At 42.9% G+C, this 22,076-nt stretch overlaps 1 long non-coding RNA gene across 1 annotated transcript in view; it reads left to right on the plus strand.

Annotated features, from left to right (window-relative positions):
* The first annotated feature begins 498 nt into the window (after positions 1 to 498).
* LOC147110975 (uncharacterized) overlaps positions 499 to 22,076 on the plus strand; it is an 850,625-nt gene continuing 829,047 nt past the window's right edge. The window contains exon 1 of the long non-coding RNA XR_015080110.1: positions 499 to 745. This is a non-coding gene — a long non-coding RNA (uncharacterized LOC147110975). The remainder of the gene's footprint in view (positions 746 to 22,076) is intronic.

Genomic DNA, 22,076 nt, shown 5'->3' on the forward strand with positions numbered 1-22,076 from the left:
AGACTCTGGGAATGTTCAACGTGACCTGTGAGCGGGGGCATACGGGTCCTCTCCGCCGCAGACACCTTTATTTAGGTGATGCGGGCTGTGGCAGAAGGTAAACAGCGGCGATGTGTCCTAGGTGTTTGCACCAGCTGGTGCCTCCAAAACACTTCTAGACAGTGTTATAATTTATATATATATAATTATTACCCCCCTCCTCACACACACACAACTCCTATTTGAAAACTCAAGACTTTAGCGAGCCTGTCTGAGGGAAGGTGTTGGGGGGGAGACGAAGCTCGAACCCGCAGCCCCGGCACACAAGAGTCCCGGTTACCTGCACCACACACACACACCCCTCGCCCAACAAGGCCATTCCTCAGACGCTAATGAGCCGGGTCGCGCACTCCGACCTCGGTCGCCTTGTCGCTGCGCGGATTCAGTCAGATTGCGGTCTTATCTGAAGACACGCTTGTGCGGGTTGGGAGAGTCAGAGGGAGGTTTGGTGCCTGTGATGTGAGGGGAGGGGAGATGAGATGAGATGAGGGGGGCGAGCGACGTATTCCGAGACCCAGTGACGCACGGCGTAACGAGGCAAAGCTACTCCGTTTGACAGGTTTTTCCAAGGCATATACAAAAAAAAGTGGAGGTGGGCACTTAATGCTGAGGGGAAAACATCATTGCGCAACACACGGCGCTGAGTGGACGGCGGCGCCTTGTGCCGGTACGACAACCCGGAGCAGCGGGCTGGAACCGAGCAGCGGTAAGACTGAGTGTCAGTGCCTTTCAACTGAAACACGAAGAACGACTGCCTGTATTTATTTTTAATTTTTTGGGGGGAGTGGATTTTGGTGAGTTGCTGAAACGGTCGACTGTGATTCGGCACGGAAACTAATGTATTGTCACCTTGGCTTGTGTGTGTGTGTTTTCTTTATTTGGGGAGGAGAGGATGTGAATTGACCCGCTCCTGATGTAAAAGTGGTCCTGACCGGGTCTGGCCGCCGCCACTCACTGAGGGGCGGTCGCGCTGATCTGCTCCGGCATCTCAACTCTCCCGTGGCTGCTTCAGCCCTGGCTTGATGTGGTGGGGTGTGGGGCGGGCAGGGGGCTTCCGTGGTGTCGGGTGTTTATAAAGTTTCATAACCAGTGCATCTGAAAATAGGAGGGAGATGATTCCGTGTGTTGATACCTGACGAGCAGTCCCCGCTATTTGTGACCGGTCTCGTTAAAACGTGCGTTCTGTTCGTGAGGATTGTTGACATGGTTTCGATTTGACGGTGTATTTATCTCACAACATGTACCTGTGTGAAAACAACAAATCCGAGCCGTGATTCCGATTCTACATTGTGTATTGATTGATGGTTAAGGACCATCGAGCCTGGTTTAATTGTGTCTGTCTTAGTGTTTGGTAACTGTTCAGAAGTAACACCAGAGTCTTCTCAGATGTTCCTATTTAATGGTTCCACTAAAATTGCCTCCATGCCTGGTCTATTTGCGCTCTGCAAGCAAGGCTCACAAGTCTTGAAGTTTTTTTTTGGTTTTGGGGCTGCAGTGGTCTTTTTGGACACGTCAACATGATGTGAAACATTACAATTCTAATTCCATCGGAGCACATATCATAAATCAGACGTGTGCACATTTTAATCGTGTTCTGTAATGTTCAATTTAATGCCGTAACAGATTTTTGAAAAATCTCAAGGCAGAAAGATGAATGCTTGTGCGTGTGTGTTGAAGAGGGGGTGGTATAGAAAGTATTTTTAAACAACCTTTCTAAAGCTCCTTTTCAGGGCTGTATGGTGGTTAGGGGTTCTATTTTCTGGAGCAGAGACCGTGGCCAGTTTTTTTTCTCCCCCCGGTCTCGGCAATGGCCAAGGATGAATACGTTCTGGTCTTCATGACACAGGTTCATACAGAATGGTACATTTACTCATTGGATCTCTCTCCATCCCTGTATGTTAATTTCTGAAACCTCAAATGGCCATGAATGCAGGTCAGACTGTCCTAATTGACAAGACTGCCTCCTCTTAATATTTTTGCTCCCCACTGCAAGGACGTTTACACAAGTGACATGATTGTTACTTGCCTTCCAATTCTCCTATGGGGGAAAATGTCCAATCTCCACCCACTGCCTGTCATCGTCATTGCAGGTGCACCTTCTTCCTCAACCTTCAGTGATGCAACTGTTAGGACACTAATATCCTATTGAAGTAGACTACTAGTGAAGGCCTGGTTCAGGAATTTGTAGACTTTATTTCCCAGAGTTGTTTTCCGCTTGAATTCAATTTTGTCAGTTTTCAACATGGCCACTAGATGAGGTATTGCACAGCAGTCAATCTGCTATTTCAGGGGGAGCACAAATACAGCAACAAGAACTTACATTTAAGTAGCACCTTTAGTGTAGAAAAACATCTCAAAATGCTTCACTGAGACATAATCAGACAAAAATGGACACCGAGCCAGCAAGGCAATATTAGGAAGGGTGAACAAAAGCTTGGCCAAAGAGGTGGGTTTTAAGGAGGGTTGTAAAGGAGGAGAGGAAAAATGGAGAGTCAGAGAGCGTGGAGCCGAGGTGGCTGAAGGCATGGCCAACAATGACAGGGTGAAGGGGGACAGGATGCCCAAGAGACTAGAGTTGGAGGAATGGAGAGTTCTGGGGGATGGGGTGGGAGTGGCTGGAGGAGGTTACAGCAAAAGGAAGGGGAGAGACATGAAGGGATTTAAACACAACAATACAAATTTTAAATTGGAGGCTTTTGGGGACTAGGATCCAGAAACCGGAGTGATGATTGAATAGGACTTGGTGTGGGTTAGGATATGAGCAGCAGAATTTTGGATGGGCTGAAGTTTAAGAGCATGGAGGATGAGAGACTGCCAGGAGAGCACTGGAACAGTTGAATCTGGAGGTGAGAGTTCAGCAGCAGATGGGATGAGGCAGGGGCAGAAGCAGGTGATGTTATGCAGTTGAAAATAGACAGCATTTGTAATGGAGAGGATATGGGATTGAAAACTCAACTCAGGGTTGAATAGGATGCCGAGGTTGCAAACAATGTGGCTCAACCTGAAACACTGACTGGAAAGGGGGATGCAATCAGTGGCAAGTTTGTTCTGGGAGCCGAAAATGATGGCTTTCGATCTTCCCAGTGGTTAACTGGAGGAAATTGAGGTTCATTTATGACTGGATGTTGGACAAGCGGTCAGAGGCATTGGAGGGCTCTAGAGAGGTTGTGGAGAGAGAGGTGGATGTTATCAGTCGAAAACCTGTTTAATGATCTATTTCACATTTATTTGTATGCTGTACCATATTTTGTTTAAAAAGAACTGCTACTCATTTGAATGTAAATTTTTCAGATTATTCCACAAATATAGCATAATACTGTAAGTAGTCACTAATGTCTATACCTTTAACCATACTCTTTATAACCATCAAAACAACATTATACTAGAAAAAAAGACCTCAACTTCCAACATTTTGATCAGAATGTTGTACTTGGCAAATAATATTGTGGGTTGTATATACAAGGACATTGACTATAAATGCAAAAAAGTGATGTTGATTTTGTACAAAACACTGGTTAGACCATAATTACAATAGTGCATGCACTTCTGGGCATCCCATTATAAGAAGAAAATTAGATTCATGGAAAGGGGACAGTGAAACTTTGTTTGAATGATGTAAATGATATGATAAGTAGATGGCTATAAAGTAAAACTTAAAAGAAATTTACACACTAAAGCAGAGAAGATTAAAGGGAATCAAACAGGTTTCAGCTAGTAAATAATTGTTTCCCTGGTTGATAAATCAATAATAAATCAGGGCATAGGCTCAGGATTATCACTAGAAAAACAAAGGAAGAAGTTGGAAGGTGGTTTTACATACAGGTTTATTTCTCATTAGTGGCTATAACATGGTATAAAAGGGAATTGGTTAAGTTTTTGAAAAGGAAGAATTAAAAAAAGATATGTGGAAAAGGAAGAAAAATGGATTTAGAGTAGATGCCTCCAGTTGAAAAGTTAGCACCAGCAAAGGTGCCATGGGCTCAGGGGCCTCTTTGTACGCTGTAATTTATATGATGTTCGGCATTGAAATTGCTCTCCAAAAGAATATTAAACCCATGGCAGCTAAAACATTGGAAGAATTTCACCACCATGGGAAGATTTATTCAGATGGTAGTCTGATACTATATTTTGTTACAGATGCAGAGTGCTTTCTTGCCAATTTCATGAGCCTGTACAGGGAACTTGTACACGTGAAGGGACCTATGTGGTCCTGAAATTCAGTGCACTCTAACCTAAATTAGATTTAGAAAATCATCAAAGAAATTGGTGATCATGGGGGCAGATTGATGATCACGGTGGCAGCGCGGGGGGGGGGGGGGAGGGTCGGGGGAAGGTCTGATGATGGGGGGGGCCCGATCGTGGGAGGGAAATAGGTTAACATCGGGGTTGGGAGGAAGCATTCCAGCTCCTCCTGGCCCACAAGCAGTGCTGGAAAAGCACTTACCTCTTCCACGCAGCAGTCCTCGCCTTCCTTTAGCTGCCCGGGAAACGCGGCTGGCCAAGGTTAAACCTGGAAGGGAGATAAATACGAGGTACATAGCCTCATTAAAATATTTAAATGAGCAACCCGCCTCCGAGGAGCAGGTTTTTTCCCCGCCGGCCATCCCACCTCCTCGGCTGCGGCCTCTTCTGCAGCGTTCCCCGCCCGACCGGGAGCCTAGCATGTCAAGCAGGCTGGTTTTTGGGTGGGGATCCTGTTGGGGGGGAAAAAATCCACGCACGCGGAATTAAAAATCCGCAACATTTGCCCAGGAGTCCTCCACCACCCCCGCCCCTCCCCAGCTTGAAAATCCCACCCCCAGTAAAGATCGGGACCATTGTTTCCATTTGGTCTCCTCACATGGTGGGTGACCTTGAGGCTTTGGAGAGGGTGCAGAGGAGAGCCACTGGACTAATTCCCAGTCTAAGGCATCTTAGTTATCAAGATAGGCTAAAGGAGTTGGGACTCTATACCTTAGAGAAGTGTACACTTAGAGGTGATCTGATTTGAGATTTGAGGTTTGTACGAAGGGAATAGATTGTGTTCCAGTTGACAGTTTGTTTCCATTAAATAGGTTAGGAAGGAGCAGGGGTCACAAATTTAAGTTGTATAAGGCTAGATTTAAGTTAGACGTCAGGAAGTGGTTCTTTTCCCAGAGAATAGTGGACCTCTGGAACAGACTGCTGTCACATGCGGTGGATGCTGAGTTGCTGAATTCCTTCAAGCGAGAGCTGGACCTATTTCTGGCTGGGGCAGAGATCACCTCTTACAGAAAGAAGGCACTGCAGGGAATTCAGGGCCAAGCTAATCTCCTGGACCAGTTTCGATTTCCTAGATAGGTCTGAGAGGAATTTCCCAGATGTTTTTCCTCAAATTGGCCTGGTTTTTAAAAAAAATTTTTTTGCCTGTCCCTGGAGATGAGATGGTTTCGGGTGGAGTGTAGATATTGTGATACACAAGGTATTGCAGTTGTGTGAGACAGGCTGGATGGACCAGAGGCTCTTTACCTGTCCATCATTGTTCGTATGTTTGTATGTCATAGCTGGCCAAAATTACCTTCATTCTGGTCAGTAAATTTCCCTGTGCCAATCATATACTCATTACTGTTCACTTAATCAGTCAAAACATTTGCCAACAATGTTCCCTCTAATTTTATTTTCAGCCCGCACCGCCCCGCCCCTTTAACAGGCGGCGCCGGCCAGTCAAAATTCCGCCTGTGCGCGGTTTTTTGATTTAAAAACTGGCTCACCGACTGTGCGGGACCTACAGAGCACTGTGTGGCCGTGTAGCTCAAAAGGAATGTTGCTTGCCAACCTTATTGCCAGTACTAATCAATCAAAAAAACGAGCTTTACTTTCATCCTCACTCTGTCATTCAATCTTGCAGCAGCCAGCCCAACCAGTCAATCACTGAAACACAACCAGCAAAGTTACCAGTCCCAGTTAGTCAATCAAATACCAACCAATCCCACAAGTAAGCCAATCTGTCAAACTCTTACCAGCTATATTATTGGTCCCATTTAGTCAGTTAAGCACGAACATTCTACCAATCCCAGTCATGCAGAAAGAAACTGCCAGCTATGGTATTAGTCTCTGTCAAATATCTTTGATGCCGCTACTGGTCTCATTATAGTGCTATAAATTACATACAATTGTTATGTTGAGATTGAGTTGAAGCTAAGTTTGATTATTTGAGTTTTTAAAAACTGATTTGAATTACTCATGTCAAAATAGTCATTTTTATAAAGAGAGTAAAATGTATTTTCTGTCGAACAGTTGACTAAATTGTGCTTTTTGAGACTTGTCAAATAGCCTTGCTTCAAAGCAAATTATTTGTGATTCAAGTGGTAGATATGGTGGGGGGGTAGAGTTTCTTCTAGGTTGCGCTGGTTTTTGCAGCATAATTCGCCCCAAATCGACCGAACCAGCGCAAAAGATTGAGGAATTTCAAGTGCAAATTACATCCAGCGCAAATTGAGTTTCCGTAATCTTTTGCGGCAGTTAAAAAATCATTACGTGGAAGCCAGCCCCACGCACAAAACTGGCCACGTCCCGGATAGAATTAATCACCATGTCGAGTTTCCACTAATTGCGCCAGTTTGCAGGCCTTCGGGAAGGCTCTTAAAATGAAGCTTATTTTTAGGCGCAAATGCACTCGTAGGCACCTTTTACATATTTAATTTACTAAGAAACTGACTAGTGTACACAAACGAAACTAGTAAATGGTTCAGTATAGTTTATTTTAAAAGTCATTTTCAGTTATTTAAAATTGGTTACTCAAAGGTTGTGGACTCGACATTCTGATTAAAAATGCTGATCATTTGTGATAAACCCATTTTCGGCTGTGTTAATCAAACTGCACCAGGTTACCACTCTTAAATATATCAAGGAATATTTTTTAATGCAAGAAAAAGGAAATAAAACAATTACATTCTAAAACACTGCCCGATTGTGCAGGTTCATGGAAGATTTTACATTTGTCAATATGCAAATGATTTTGAGTGGAAACTTGAACAAAAAATTAAATTCGGAAAACTAACCCAATTTTGAGCGCATTTTGCGGCCGGATTGCTGATCGCGCCCAAAGCAGAAACTCTACCCCCGCATTATGTTTAACAAGTTTCCAGAGACAGTATACGTATTAAATATTCTGCTGAAATTTCAAAAAGTCTGGAGCTTTACAACACATTTACACTAACTATAGATATATCTGTTTGAAATTTGAAGCTGTGTAACCTTTTTCTCTCATCTAAACATGTATTTCCCATTCACAGGACTAGCATTATACAAGGTTGAAATAAAAGGATGCCTGCTAACCTGCTGGCTTAGTGAGTTTATCGAGCGAGTAGTTGAGACGTCAGCGAGAAAGGGGCAAGGTTCAATCTTCAGAGCTAGCTGATCTCAGCCAGGGCAGTACTAGGGCTGTAAAAAATGGATTGTGTGCCCTTGAGTTAGGGTGGGGGGAGAAATCAGCCAGAGTTCTGTTTTTGACTGCAATGCAGTGACTCCTGCTGGAAGTATGGATGTCGGCTGAGGACAGGCTTGGGTTTGTCTGTGCAGGACTCTGCAATCAAACAGCTGACAGACTTTTACTTGTCAAGGCTGAGTAATTAATCGTGACCACTTGGGTGAGGTGTTAGAAGGTGTCCAGTACCTGTGGAACTACAGCACTGCAAGGAGTCAACACATTCAGGAGAAGAGAAAATTAACATAGAAACATAGAAGATAGGAGCAGGAGTAGGCCATTCGGCCCCTCGAGCCTGCTCCGCCGTTTAATGAAATCATGGCTCATCATCCAAATTCAGTACCCTGTCCCTGCTTTCTCCCCATATCCCTTGATCCCTTTAGCCTTAAGAAATATACCTAACTCCTTCTGGAATATATTTAATGAATTGGCCTCAACTGCCTTCTGTGGTAGAGAATTCCACAGGTTCACCACTCTCTGGGTGAAGAAATTCCTCCTCATCTCTGTCCTAAATGGCTTACCCCTTATCTTTAGTCTGTGACCCCTTGTTCTGGACTCCCCGGCCATCGGGAACATCCTTCCTGCATCTAGTCTGTCTAGTCCTGTTAGAATTTTATAAGTTTCATTGAGATCCCCTCTCATTCTTCTAAACTCCAGCAAATATAAGCCCAATCGACCCAATCTCTCCTCATATGTCACCCTGGGGGGAGAAACACAAAGGGGTAGAGTTTAATTTTCAGCACCTGGGCAGTAATCAGGCAGAGTAGATCATCCACCCTGTATAGAACCTGCCTGTTGTTCATGCCACAAGAACCAGATGGGTTCTATAAACGGCAGGTGACCAGCTTCGCAAGCTTACCGCCTGGGCGTTGAAGATGAAAATCTACCTCAAGGTGTTCTTTGCTGATCAGTTGCATTTAGGCATAAAATCTGCTCTCTGCTTCCTAGCCCCCAATGCAAAATAATGATTTAGCCAGAAGTTGAAGTAATAACTTTTGTAACTAATTGAACATGGAAATATTCAGTATTTACCTTGGATCCAGCCTGTCACTTATTCCTGCCAATCTGCTGTATTTGTACCTGACTCCACAAATATATTTGTCTTGGCCTTGCATCCTACTCGGTGATCACCAGATGTTTTCAAAATGTATCTAGGTAATAGCACAGGCAATAAACTGCCTTCATTTGATTTGTAGATAGTTTTAATCTCCTTTAATGGTGCAAATGTTCATTAGATTGAAACAAAATGTACAGTGAAGGGCATTAACTGGCATTTGTTTCCACAGGTACTGTTTTATGCTCAGTCAATAAAATGTTCCATCTGCACTGCATTTACTTAATAGAATTTCATTGCTGCAAACTCTTCCCTGAGCCATTGAGATGGCTTGAATTTTTTACAGGGGGTGGGGCGGAAGGGTAACAGATAATTCTTTGGCGGACTTCACAAACTAGTAAAGAGAATCATCTAACTTTCAAGCCACACAGTTCAACAACATTTTCTAATGAGTTGTCAATTATATAGTAAATGAGTAAGCTCTAGTGATCAATAATAACATTCTAACTTAATGCTCTGTTTTTGTAGTACTGTTTTAGGGCACTTTTGGGAATGATGCTAGTGGGAAATGTAACGGGAACAGTTCCTCGGATTTGTTGACCTCTGCAGCCACTTCTGTGATTTTGCACTAGAGGTGACACTGATGTTAAATATTTGGGCAGACATATGCAAATGATAGGTTATAGGAATAGATCATCGCTCAGTTTATTTCTTGTCATTAACCTCTTCGCAATGCTGGACATCAGGAATGCCATCAGATTCCTGGCACCCAGAATTGCTAAGGCAGCAGAGTGGGCATTAAAATTTCAGGAGCCACCTTGCTTGATACAATTGATTATATGAGACAAGGTATGCGCTTCAATTTTTTTTAAAGTTTCTTTTTATGTAGCAGCCTTGAGAGCTGTTGGCTATGCTCGATCCTGGCAGGAGCCACACCAATCTCCTTCCCTCCCTGCCCATTCCCTATACCTGCGGGGGGCGACCTTATGGCACTGGAAATGTCACCAGGATACCACCACAAAAATTCAAATGAGCCTGACCCAAGAGGATCTGCCCAGAGCCAGAGTGTAGAGAGACTTGCAGGTGGAAAGTTTGCATTGCCACAAATCTAGTGGGATTCTGTTGGATCATAACATTTAGGCTGGAGTTTTTTTTTAAATTCATTTTTTTAATGGGATGTGGGCATTGCTGGCAAGGCCAGCATTTATTGCCCATCCCTAATTGCCCTTTAGAAGGTGGTGGTGAGCCGCCTTCTTGAACTGCTGCAGTCTGTGTGGTGAAGGTACTCCCACAGTGCTGTTAGGGAGGGAGTTCCAGGATTTTGACCCAGTGACAATGAAGTGTTACATTCAAGCAAAATTAAAATATATTGATTTCCAATAATTAAACACATAAAACAGAACTTGACTACAAAAAACTAACATGTATTTCTCTGTATTTGGCATTATTTAGCCTCATTTGTTTTGAGAAACCTATTTGATGTAAATTTCTGGTTATTGTTAAATAAAAATCTTTGATTTTCATCTTCTTTCTCATCATCTTTGCTGCCCATGGGAAGATGATCTAATCTCATGGGGCCATACAACCTTTTTGGCTGCATGCAGTCTTTGTAGATAAGTGTTTTTTGTAGCTTATACTTTGCTTCCCTTATCTACAATCTACCTAACAGTATTTGCTTAATAATCTCTTACAAGAATCCTGAAGTGGAAGCAGCGATACAGCCGCAACATGTAACTGAACCAGGAGGCCCAAGGCCGGCCCAAAACTGGGCCTCAGGCCTCCTTAATATTAATTGGATGAACTGCCGGCACCTGTCACAGGCAGCTCGCCTATTTGAAGAAATAAATTTTGTGCTGGGCCCGAAGGTATGTCCCATGAGGAGGGGTGGCTGGGCAATAGGAGGGTATGAAAATTGTCAGGTGTCTCTGCTTTCAAATGTTCTTGAGCAAATAGCCACAGTTAAATTATAACCTATTCAACACATTAATTAAATTTAAAGGGTTTAAATTGGGCTTAATTGTGATGATAATATGGGAAGGTCAAAAGACTAATTGGGCCTAGTTGAAAACTAAAATTAATGAGACATCAACCTTTGGGATTTTAGGCTGCATACTGATTGGCTACAGTTAGTGCTGCTGGAACAAGGTTATAAAGTTAAGGGCTATCTCATCATAAGCAAAATCAGAAAATGGACTAAGATATGAGTGGTAGTGATAGTGAAGCTGTGCACAACATGTTCAAGAGGTGACTGTTTGAAAAATAAACTCATTGAAATATGTGCCTTCATGGCAAGAGGCTTAAGTGGACTTTGAGGGAACCTAGTGTAAAAAATGTGTTTAAACAATTCAATTCTCAATTCTAATGAAGGTGTACCTGTTGTGCTGGCTTATCTTTGCCCAAGCCAACACTTTCTGATGATAATTACATGAAGTCGATATAGAAATACTGAGAACAGATTAATGTAATAAACAAACCACAATTCTGCTGCTGTGGTTTTGTTGCTGTCCCTTTATAAGGAAGAAAATTGCCAAATAGAATCGAGTTACTTTCTTTTGTCATTTTCTGGACAATTAATGTTAGTGAGATTTTGGTGTGGCAAATAATGAGCCCAAAAGGGGATTGGGTTTAAGGAGGAAATTAATAAAAAGCCATCACTTATGGGTAGGGGAAACTATTTTAAGTATTGAATTGAGACCATGATGGAGCTTGTTGGTGCAGAGGTAGCTCTGGGAAAATATTCTGTATATCCCAATGAAAAAAATGGAAATGTTGAAGTGACTCGAGGGATTATGGTATGCAAAAGTATATGCAATAATTGAACATTTGTGTAAATAACACTACTGCAGCAGAAATAGAAGCAACCCAGCCACTAGGTGTAATATGTTGCCATGGAAGGCTAGAAAAATAGCATTTCATAATGATCTTTTAGGGCAAGCAAGAGGCTCAATTTTTTTTTCTACCTATTTTAAGAATTACCTTAGTAGTTGATGGCATAGTATCTAAATCCTGTAAAAATAAAAGATGAACAAATGTAATAAGCTAGAAATGTGCGGCATTCAATTATGTTGCCGTGTAAAGCGGAAGTTTGATTCGGGTACTTAAGTGGCAAATGAAACCTGTTTTGTTAAGGTGTTCAGGTTTCTTACTGAATGAATTCAGTGACTTACAGTATAAAATTTCAAACCGTTGAGTGAATGCAGAATTTCAGTGATTTACAACGTTCAAGAAAACGCCTGCTTTAATTCATTTTGACATTCCTAGTGTTGTAAAAAATTGCCTGGGCTTTACTTGTTACATGTATAAGGAATCATTGTGTTTGCCTGCATTAGTACAGATGAGTTCAGTGAGATGCATAAGTTCCCCTTAAGGAAATTAGTTGGATACAACTTCTACTGAAAAGGTGACCGGAATAGGTGTGAGCTAGGCTCAGTACTGGTATTTTCATCTTTGAATCACAGAATCTAGACTGACAATTCCGTGAAGTACCCTGGGACTGTCCATTGTCAATGGCGCTGTCATTCAGGTGAGGTGTTCAATTGAGGCAAAATACTGTGGATGCTGGAAATCTGAAATATAACTGTTTATATGTTCAATTGAGGTCCTGTCTATTGCTTTAAAGAGAAGATAAATTACTTGATGACCTGGTAAAGATGCTTCTTTTAAGCAACACTGGCGAAAAAGCAGATTAGCTAGTCCTTTGTCTAGTTTATTGTAGAATATCGCTATTTATAAAATGGTCGTGGCATTTGCCGAGGTAAAAAACAGTTGCTGCACTGAAAGGTATTTTTTTTAACTCAATCGAAGTGTTCTTGGGAAGTGATAAGGTACTATATAAACACAAGTCTGTCTTTTTTTCTGGTGAAAGACCAGAAGCGGCTGAGAGTCCTTCAGCAGTGACTGATGGTGAGAAAGAGTTGATAGTTGAGAAGGGATGTGGAAATATTTCAAGATTTAATGAGGGATTGGGAATAAAATGTGGTTCCAGTTAAAGAAATGCAAGAGATTTTTCATAAGGATTAGACACTTAGATTGGTTACAGCACAGTAGGAGGTCATTCGGCCCATCGAGCCCATGCCGGCTCTCTGCAAGAGCACTTCAGCTAGTCCCACTCCCCTGCCCTTTCCCCGTAGCCCTGCAAATTTTTCCGTCAGGTACTTATCCAATTCCCTTTTGAAAGCCACAATTGAATCTGCCTCCACCACCCTTTCAGGCAGTGAATTCCAGATCCTAACCACTCGCTGCGTAAAAAGTTTTTCCTGATGTCGCCTTTGCTTCTTCTGCCAATCACCTTAAATCTGTGTCCTCTGGTTCTCGACCCTTCCGCCAATGGGAACAGTTTCTCTCTCTCTACTCTGTCTAGACCCCCATATGATTTTGAACACCTCTATCAAATCTCCTCTCAACCTTCTCTGCTCTAAGGAGAACAACCCCAGCTTCTCCAGTCTATCCACGTAACTGAAGTCCCTCATTCCTGGAATCATTCTTGTAAATCTTTTCTCACCCTTTCTAAAGCCTTCACATCCTTCCTAAAGTGGGGTGCCCAGAATTGGACACAATGGGCCAGATTTTACGATCGGAGGCTTCCAATGGGCGGATGCCTCCGATTGGAATAAATCTACGCACTTATCTGCTGGCTCCGTAGGTCCCGAGACTTCCGATCCTGGACCTCTGCTCTTCGAAATGCGCAGAGGCCCAGGTATCCCAGGGGTGCATGCGGTTCGCAAGCGTCCCTGGGATCACGTGGGCCATGGGGAACCAATCAAAGAAGGGAATCCCCCTTCACGCTTTTGACAGTTCTCTATGCACAGATCTGTCAAAAGTATGAATGGGGATTATTTAAAAAACACAGTTAAACATTAAATAATTTTTTTTTAATCACGTATTTAAAATTAGTTAAAATTACATTCAATTAAATATTTTAAACAAAAATTTAATTTATTGAAAAAAATAACAGCTAAAACTAAACTTACCTTTTTACCAGGCGTAAGATTTTTAAAGGTTTGCAGTGGGCGGAAGTTGTGCAGAAAACGCAACTCCTGGCCCGCGGAGGCCCTTCACCCGGGCAGGCGGGTGATCTGTCAAGAGGATTCTTGAGAGATCGAAAGTGCCGGGTTTTAGCACATGCACTTCGCATGCCTGAAACCGGCACGTGCGAGGCCCCTACGGGTGGTATGCGCCCATGGGGGTCGGAATATTCAGCCCATTGCTCCAGTTGAGGCTGAACCAGTGTTTTATAAAGCTTCATCATAACTTCCTTGCTTTTGTACTCTGTGCCTCTGTTTATGAAGCCCAGGATCCCGTATGCTTTTTTAACCGCTTTCTCAACCTGCCCTGCCACTTTCAACGATTTGTGCACATATACCCCCAGGTCTTTCTATTCATGCACCCACTTTAGAATTGTACCCTTTAGTTTATATTGCCTCTCCTCATTCTTCCTACCAAAATGTATCACTTCGCACATTTCTGCGTTAAATTTCATCTGCCACGTGTACGCCCATTCCACCAGCCTGTCTATCACTATCCTCCTCACTGTTCACTGTTCTTCTAAGTTTTGTGTCATCTGCAAATTTTGAAATTGTGCCCTGTACACCCGCATCCCAGTCATATATATAAGTACCTTCCTCCAGTCTGATAAACAGCTGTTCACCACTCCACTCTTTCCTGTCACATAGCCAATTTCGTATCCATGCTGCCACTGTCCCTTTTATTCCATGGGCTTCAACTTTCCTGGTAAGCCTATTATGTGGCACTTTATCAGACGCCTTTTGAAAGTCCATGTACACCACATCAACTGCATTGCCCTCATCAAAAAACTCAAATCAATTTGGTTAAACATGATTTGCCTTTAAGAAATCCATGCTGGCTTTCCTTAATTAATCCACATTTGTCCAAGTGCCTGTTAATTTTGTTGTTTCTAAAAGCTTATCTGCTACCAAGGTTAAACTGACTGGCCTGTCGTTGCTGGTATGTCCTTTAAACCCTTTTTTGAACAAGGGTGTAACATTTGCAATTCTCCAGTCCTCTGGCACCAGCCCTGTATCCAAGGAGGATTGGAAGATTATGGCCAGTACTTCTGCAATTTCTACCTTTACTTCCCTCAGCATTCTAGGATGCATCCCATCTGGTCCTGGTGACTTATCTACTTCAAGTACAGCCAGCCTTTCTAGTACTTCCTCTTCATCAATTTTTATCCCATCCAGTATCTCAACTACGTCCTCTTTCACCATGACTTTGGCAGCATCTTCTTCCTTGGTAAAGATAGATGCAAAGTACTCATTTAGTACCTCAGCCATGCCCTCTGCCTCCATGCATAGGTCTCCATTTTGGCCCCTAATCAGCCCCACCCCTCTCACTACCTTTTTACTATTTATATGCCTATAGAAGACTTGGATTTCCTTTTACGTTAGCTGCCAATCTATTGTCATACTCTCTCTTTGCCCCTCTTATTTCCTTTTTCACTTCCACTGTGAACTTTCTATATTCAGCCTGGTTCTCACTTGTATTCTCAACCTGACATCTGTCAAACACTACCTTTTTCTGCTTCATCTTACTCTCTATCTCTTTCACCATCCAGGGAGTTCTGGCTTTGGCTGCCTTACCTTCCCCCTTGTGGGAATGTACCTCGACTGTACCCGAACCATCTCCTCTTTAAAGGCAGCCCATTGTTCAATTACAGTTTTGCCTGCCAATGTTTGATTCCAGTTTACCTGGACCAGATCCATTCTCAACCCACTGAAATTGGCCTTCCTCCATTTAAGTATTTTTACACTAGATTGCTCCCTGTCCTTTTCCATAGCTAATCAAAACCTTATGATACTGTGATCACTGTTCCCTAAATGTTCCTCTACTGACACTTGCTCTGCTTCACCCACCTCATTCCCCAGAACCAGATCCAGCAATGCCTCCTTCCTCGTTGGGCTAGGAACATACTAATCAAGGAAGTTCTCTGAACACACTTTGGAAATTCTTCCCCCTGTCAGCCCTTTACACTATTACTATCCCAGTCTATAATCCCAGTCTATATTAGGGTAGTTGAAGTCCCCCATTATCACAACTCTATAGTTCTTGCACCTCTCTGTAATTTCCCAGCAAATTTGATCCTCTATAACCTTCCCACTAGTTGGCGGCCTATAGAATACACCTAGTAGTGTAATGGCATCTCTATTATTTCTCAACTCTAACCAAATATATTCTGTCTTTGACCCCTCCAGGACATCCTCTCTCCAACACTGTAATATTCTCCTTAATCAATACTGCCACCCCACCTCCTTTCTTTCCTTCCCTATCTTTCCTGAACACCTTATATCCAGGAATATTTAGTACCCAATCCTGCCCTTTTATGAGCCAAGTCTCCGTTATCGCCATGACATCATATTCCCAGGTGTCTATTTGCGCCTGCAGCTCACCAACCTTATTTGGCACACTTCGTGCATTCACACACATGCACTGTAAACTTATCCTAGACCTTCTTGTATTCTCTCTTAGTCTGACCCCACCTAATAGCGTACTATTTCTTACTCCTAGTGCTATCTGTCTCTCCCAATCCTTTGTGCATCTTGTTTTGTTGGATGCTGCTGTCAGTTGCCAGGAGCTTACTCTAAAGTTGACTTTGGTATGAAATTGAGTTTGGAAGGAGCACCAAGTGGCGATAACATTGACACTTTAGACAATGGTAAACTCCTGAGAGTATTAAAATAAATAAATGATGGTAGGATTTGCTTTAACCATTGCAGTTTTTGATAAGATAGGGGAAGAAAGGATTTTGAATCCAGGCTCTGTACTTACTTGCCAGTAATTAATAGGACTTGGTGTTAATTGATCACAATTTTACATCCCTGACACCAATCCGTTAACCTTGTGAGAAATGCAACGGTAATTGTTAACCTAAAACAACTTCACTGCTAAGGTAGCAGGACAGTGATACCTTTCTGGTTTGATTTGTGCCACTCCTTTTGCTTTGCTAATAGAGAGTGGTACTCTGGTATTTGAAAAGTGACATACATATAGTGCAACATTGGTGGAGAGGAGTACAGATGATGTGTTATCTTTTAACTTCAGAAACTGTGTATCCAGGAGACTGGGAAGAAAATACATGCAGTCATACTGCCACAAACTGCGCACTCTGGCTGCTCAATAGCTTCGTGGTTGAATGCATTGTGTGGCTTGGTACTCAGCCAATGCATGTCCCGAAGGTCTCTGGTCAAATCTGTGGTCTGTGCTGATTTAAACTAGGGTAGCAATAGAGCACCACAATTACCCTTGGCAACCTGTAGGGAGGGATAACATCAGCCAGGGTTCTTGATCCTGACATCTATCCAGGGACACCTGCTGTAAACTGCATGCATCTGGGTGTTGGACAGATTTAGGCTCAGTTGTGATGCTCACTAAGGTCAAGTCGATGCTCGCCACGTTGGCTTTGATGTGAAAATGGCCACTTGAATGAGTCACTACAGGCTTGCAAGTGTTTGTAAAACTATACCCTTCAGGAGAGGGGGAGAGTTGCATTAAATTTTCATTGATTTGCATTGGGTTTGTTGCAATACACATGCACAGCTGAAATTCTATATCACTGAAGACCAGATTCTGAGTCATAATTTAGGGCCTCCCTGTGACCAGGATGATGCGAATGAGCTCTTCCTTCAGTTAAATCCATAATCAAGATGCCGTAGTAACCTCTCTCTCATCAAATAGGCAAATTTATTTGAACTTACATGACATTGCAGGGGATGAAATCAGCTTGCATTGTTACAGAGCTATTAAAAAATCAATTGGATTTACAACAGTGACTACACTTCAAAAAAGTACTTCATTGGCTGTAAAGCGCTTTGAGACGTCGGTGGTCTTGAAAGGTGCTATATAAATGTAAGTCTTTCTTAATTTCTATAGCAAGGAACATTGATGAGATCATTTGTGCAAAAGCTTTAATTTTAAAGAAATAAAAACATCTTAAAAGATCTGTACAACCATGTCAGTTTTTGCCTTTTCCCCCAGCAAAAAAAAAAATGCTTATTTCTTCCATCAGGCCGTTTCTCTTGTCACCTGATTTTTGACTTGAATCTTCTCCTTTTTTGGCGATTCAGTAACCCCAAAAAATCAATTTTTCCCTTTGATTTCAACTTAATTTGAACTAACATTCCGCTTCCCAAGTACCCACACTTTCCCTTCCTCTTGATTCCTGTTCCAATATGCAGTCACTTTGGTTGGTACCATATAAACTTGATGGAGGACAATACAAGGTACTTGTAAATTTTGTTTCCTTCAAATTGCCTTTCGGAGCAGATGGATGTCTTGGCAATAGGTAGAGTGCTAAATAGAAGGTGAAGGCTGAAGCTTTGAACAAGAAAATAATTGCAGTTCCTTTCTTTCAGGAATGGCTGAAAGGGTAGAATAAGGACACAATGGCCCGGATTGTACGGGGCCTATAGCCATGTACGTGGTCGTAAGTGTCCCATAGAGTTCCGGGTTTCTGCATGCGCTGCGGAACTCGCGATCTGTCAGGTTTCAGCTTGACCGATCCTCCGCATGCACAGGAAATGGACAGTCACTGGCGGAGATTTGCCCAACTACTGCCCCGAGTATGCCCACGAAACCCTTACGCCTCCTGGTAAAAGCAGGCAGAGGGCCTTATTTTACCAGCATAAGGGTGAAAATAAATATTAAAATATTAAATCATTTAAACATTCAAAAATCTTTAAAATTAGTTTAGGTTATTTTTGGCCCCTTTAAAAAATGTTTACATTTATTTTTCAAAATGTTACATTTTTGTTTTAAATATTTAATTGAACAGTTTTTAATTAATTTTCAATGTGTGATTTATTTTTATTTAGGTTGTATGAGTGTGTTATTTTAATTTCATTCCAATTATGCTTATGGGGATTCCGTACGTAAATGGAATCTTCATAAACATAATGGGAATCTCCCTTTTTGGTTGGTTGGGTTGCCCCACATGATCCCAGGGACGCTTGCCAACCGCATGCACCCTCGGGATAGGTGGACCTTTACGCAGGTGTGGGCCTTTTCGCAGGCGTACGCCTGCAGGCTCAGGACTGCAAGAGTCCGAAGATATGGAGGCACCAGGTAGGAGTGTACTTTTCTTGCGGATCGGAAGCATTCATCCGCGGGAAGCCTCCAACCGCAATTTCAGGTCCATTATTATAGTAAGGATCATTGTGAGGGGTGTTAAGTATGTTGTGTGTGTCGTCCCCCTCCCAAAAAAGGAGCTGTAAATTGTGTTTGTTTAATCGTCGCTGGGTCAAAATCCTGGAACTCCCTCCCCAACAGCACTGTGGGAGTACCTTCACCACACAGACTGCAGCGGTTCAAGAAGGCGGCTCACCACCACCTTCTTGAGGGCAATTAAGGATGGGCAATAAATGCTGGCCTTGCCAGCGACGCCCAGATCCCATGAACGAATTAAAAAAAATGAATTAAAGCTATGCTGCAGTCTCTATTGTATCAAAAGTACGCTCAAAAACGAACAGTTCTGTTTTCTTAATATCACTGATGTATCGATCCTTACAACAAATGATGTTTATGTTGTAACCAATACCTTTGATATTTTAATCCCTCATTCTGATAGAAGTGGATTGGAGAGAAGTTATGGTGCATTCTCTCTCTGTTCCCGAATATCATCTTGTTACATCAATAACTTAATGCTTCACCAGATTTAAAACTTCTAAGTGTCATATTCCCCTTATGAAATGCAGAGCCCCTTTCAAAAATGGTCATGCTTGAAACTATTTGCATGTCTGTAAGAAACCTTGTGTCGTTTGAATTAGTTCATCTAAAAAAAAATTGATTCCAGTGAACTTGACAAAATCGATGTCCTTCCTCATCAGAAATGAACTAGATGGAGCTGTCAGTGCATGGAAGTATGTGTGCACAATTTTTTTTAAAGTACAAGTTCAAAGCAGCAAGCTTGATGAAGACTTTCACTTTCTTTTGCAAAGCATGCTGTAAATGTATATACATATTTATATATGCAACCAGTGATTACAATTATGATTTTGCCTTTAAAAAAAAATTGTTCTCTGGATGTGGGCAGTGCTGTTGAGACCGCATTTATTGCCCATCCCTAGTTGCCCTGAGAAGGTGATGGTGGGGCTTTTCCTTCAACTGCTGCAGCCCTTGTCATGATGGTGCTCTCCTGATGGTGTTAGGTAGGGAATTGAAATATTTCAGCTCGTGACTGTTAAGGAACAGTGACGTATGTCCAAGATAGTGTGAAGTGAGGGTGTTCCTGCTGACAATGCTGCTCTTCCCTTTCTCGATGGTAGAAGTCACCGAGGAGGGAGGCGTTTTGAAGTAACCTTTGATAACTTACTGCAGTGCAATCTGTTGATTTATACATAATGTAGCTACACTGCACCAATGATGGAGGTGGTAAATATTAAGTCCAGTGGCAGAGGTGCTAATCAAGTTAACTGCTTTCTCCTCAATGTTGAGCTTCTTGCGTGTTCTTGCAACTGTATAAAATCAGGTGATTTGATTCATGATTTAAGCCTGGTAGATGGTGGGTGGAAGGCTTTAAGGAGTTGGGAGGTAAGTCACTCACAAGAGTATCCAGCTTCTTCTCTGCCCTTGTAGCCACAATGTTGATATGACTGGTCCAATTAAGCATCTGGTCATTAGGGATCCCCCAAGATGTTCATGTTGGGGAACATGGTGATGTTGTTGTTGCTTAAGGTCAAACAGAGATGGCTGGCCTTTCTCTTAGCCCAGCACTTGTATGACATAAATATTTCCAAATTTGGATGCTGCCCCAGTCTTGCTGTAGGCTGGCATTATCACAGAAGTTTTGAATGGATCTGAACACTGTGGAAGTGTCAGCAAACATCCCTGTACTTAACCTTATGATGGAGGGACGGTCATTGATGAAATACAGAAGATGGTTGGGCCAAGGGCATTTTCCTGAGGAGCTCCTGCAATGCTGTCCTGGAGCTGCAATGATTTGTGTCAGAGTATGACTCCAGTTACTGTGGTTTTCCCTTTGACACCAGTTGACCGCAGTCTGGCGCGGGCTCCTTGGTCTACGTTCTCATGTCGGATCACTGCATACTAAGGGATGAGGACGGCCATTTGGCCCATCTAAATTCAGCCATACAGAAAGATTCTAAAGTTCACCCATTGCAACACCCAGTTTCTTCAATCCTTCCAAGGTTTTCATCTCTACTATTCTAACTTTAAGGCTATATCAGATATTGACCTTTCTATCAAGAATATTTTTCTGACCTCAATCCTAACTTTATCGTTTACTCATTTGCAATTCAATGTAATATTCTGGATTTATCTTTTCAGTACCCATAATAACTTTTATAAGGTTATTTCATTTATATCTGTCATTGATGCTACTAAGGGTATCTCGGTTTGGGGAGCACAAGAGTTGGAGGAAAGCCGAGTTCTTGGAAGGTTCTAGGGTTGCAGGAGGTTACAGAGATAGGGAGCAATGACTCCATGCAGGGATTTGAGCACCAAATGAGAATTTTTAAATCGTGGTGTTGGTGGACCAGGAGCCAGTGTAGTCAGCGAGCACTGAGGTGATGTGTGAGCGGGACGTAGTGTGGGTAAGGATATGGGCAGCAGAGTTTTGAATGAGCTCAAGTTTACAGAGGGTGAAAGATGAGAATCTGGCCAGGAGAGCTTTGGAATAGTGAAGTCTGGATGTAACCAAAGCCTGGATAAGGATGCCAGCAGCAGATCAGCTGAGGCAGGGGCGGAGACGGGTGATTTTATGGAGGTGGAAGTAGTCAGCCTTTGTGATGGAGAGGATATGGGTCAGAAGCTCGCCTCACTCTTAATCCCATCTTTCTTTTCCTCTTTATTTTGCTTTCTGTCCATGATTTTACATTGAAGTAAATATTCTAACTTATACTTCCTGGTTTAGACTCTGCACGGGGAATTTTTAACTCCAAAAATGGTTGGATTGGGGTTGGGTGGGATGTTCAAATCTCAAACACGTCCCCAACCCGCCCAATTCTGGGTTTATCGGTGGGAAGGTGGAAGGGCAACCATCCCGCTTCCAGGAGGTGGGTTGGCCATTTATTTATTATAACGAGGCTGTGTGCCACATAACTAACCTCTCCCAGATTTAACTCTGGCTGTCCGGATTCCCCGGGCCTCTGGAAAACCCAGCAGCCAAAGGGACGTGAAGACTGCTGCGTGGAAGAGTTGTCTGCTTTTCCAGTACGGTTTGTGGACCAGGAGGAGCAGGAGTGCTTCCTCCCAGCCAGCCAAGCTAACATGCTTCCCTCCCCGTGATCAGACTCTGCCCCCCCAACCCACAATCAGACTAAACCCCTGGGATCAGACTCCCCTCCCCCCCCCCCTCTACCCCACGATCAGACTCCTGACCCCCCCCACCCCCATCCACCCACCCACCCACAATCAGACTAAACCCCCGGGATCAGACTCCCCTCCCTCTCCCTCTACCCCATGACCATACTCCTGACCCCGCCCCCCCCCCCCCCAACACACAATCAGACTAAACCCCCGGGGTCAGACTCCCCTCCCCCCCTCTACCCCATGATCATAATCCTGACC

The sequence above is a fragment of the Somniosus microcephalus genome, chromosome 11 (genome assembly GCF_052327205.1).
Source record: "Somniosus microcephalus isolate GS21.2 chromosome 11, FLI_Smic_1.0, whole genome shotgun sequence".
Lineage (NCBI taxonomy): Eukaryota > Metazoa > Chordata > Chondrichthyes > Squaliformes > Somniosidae > Somniosus > Somniosus microcephalus.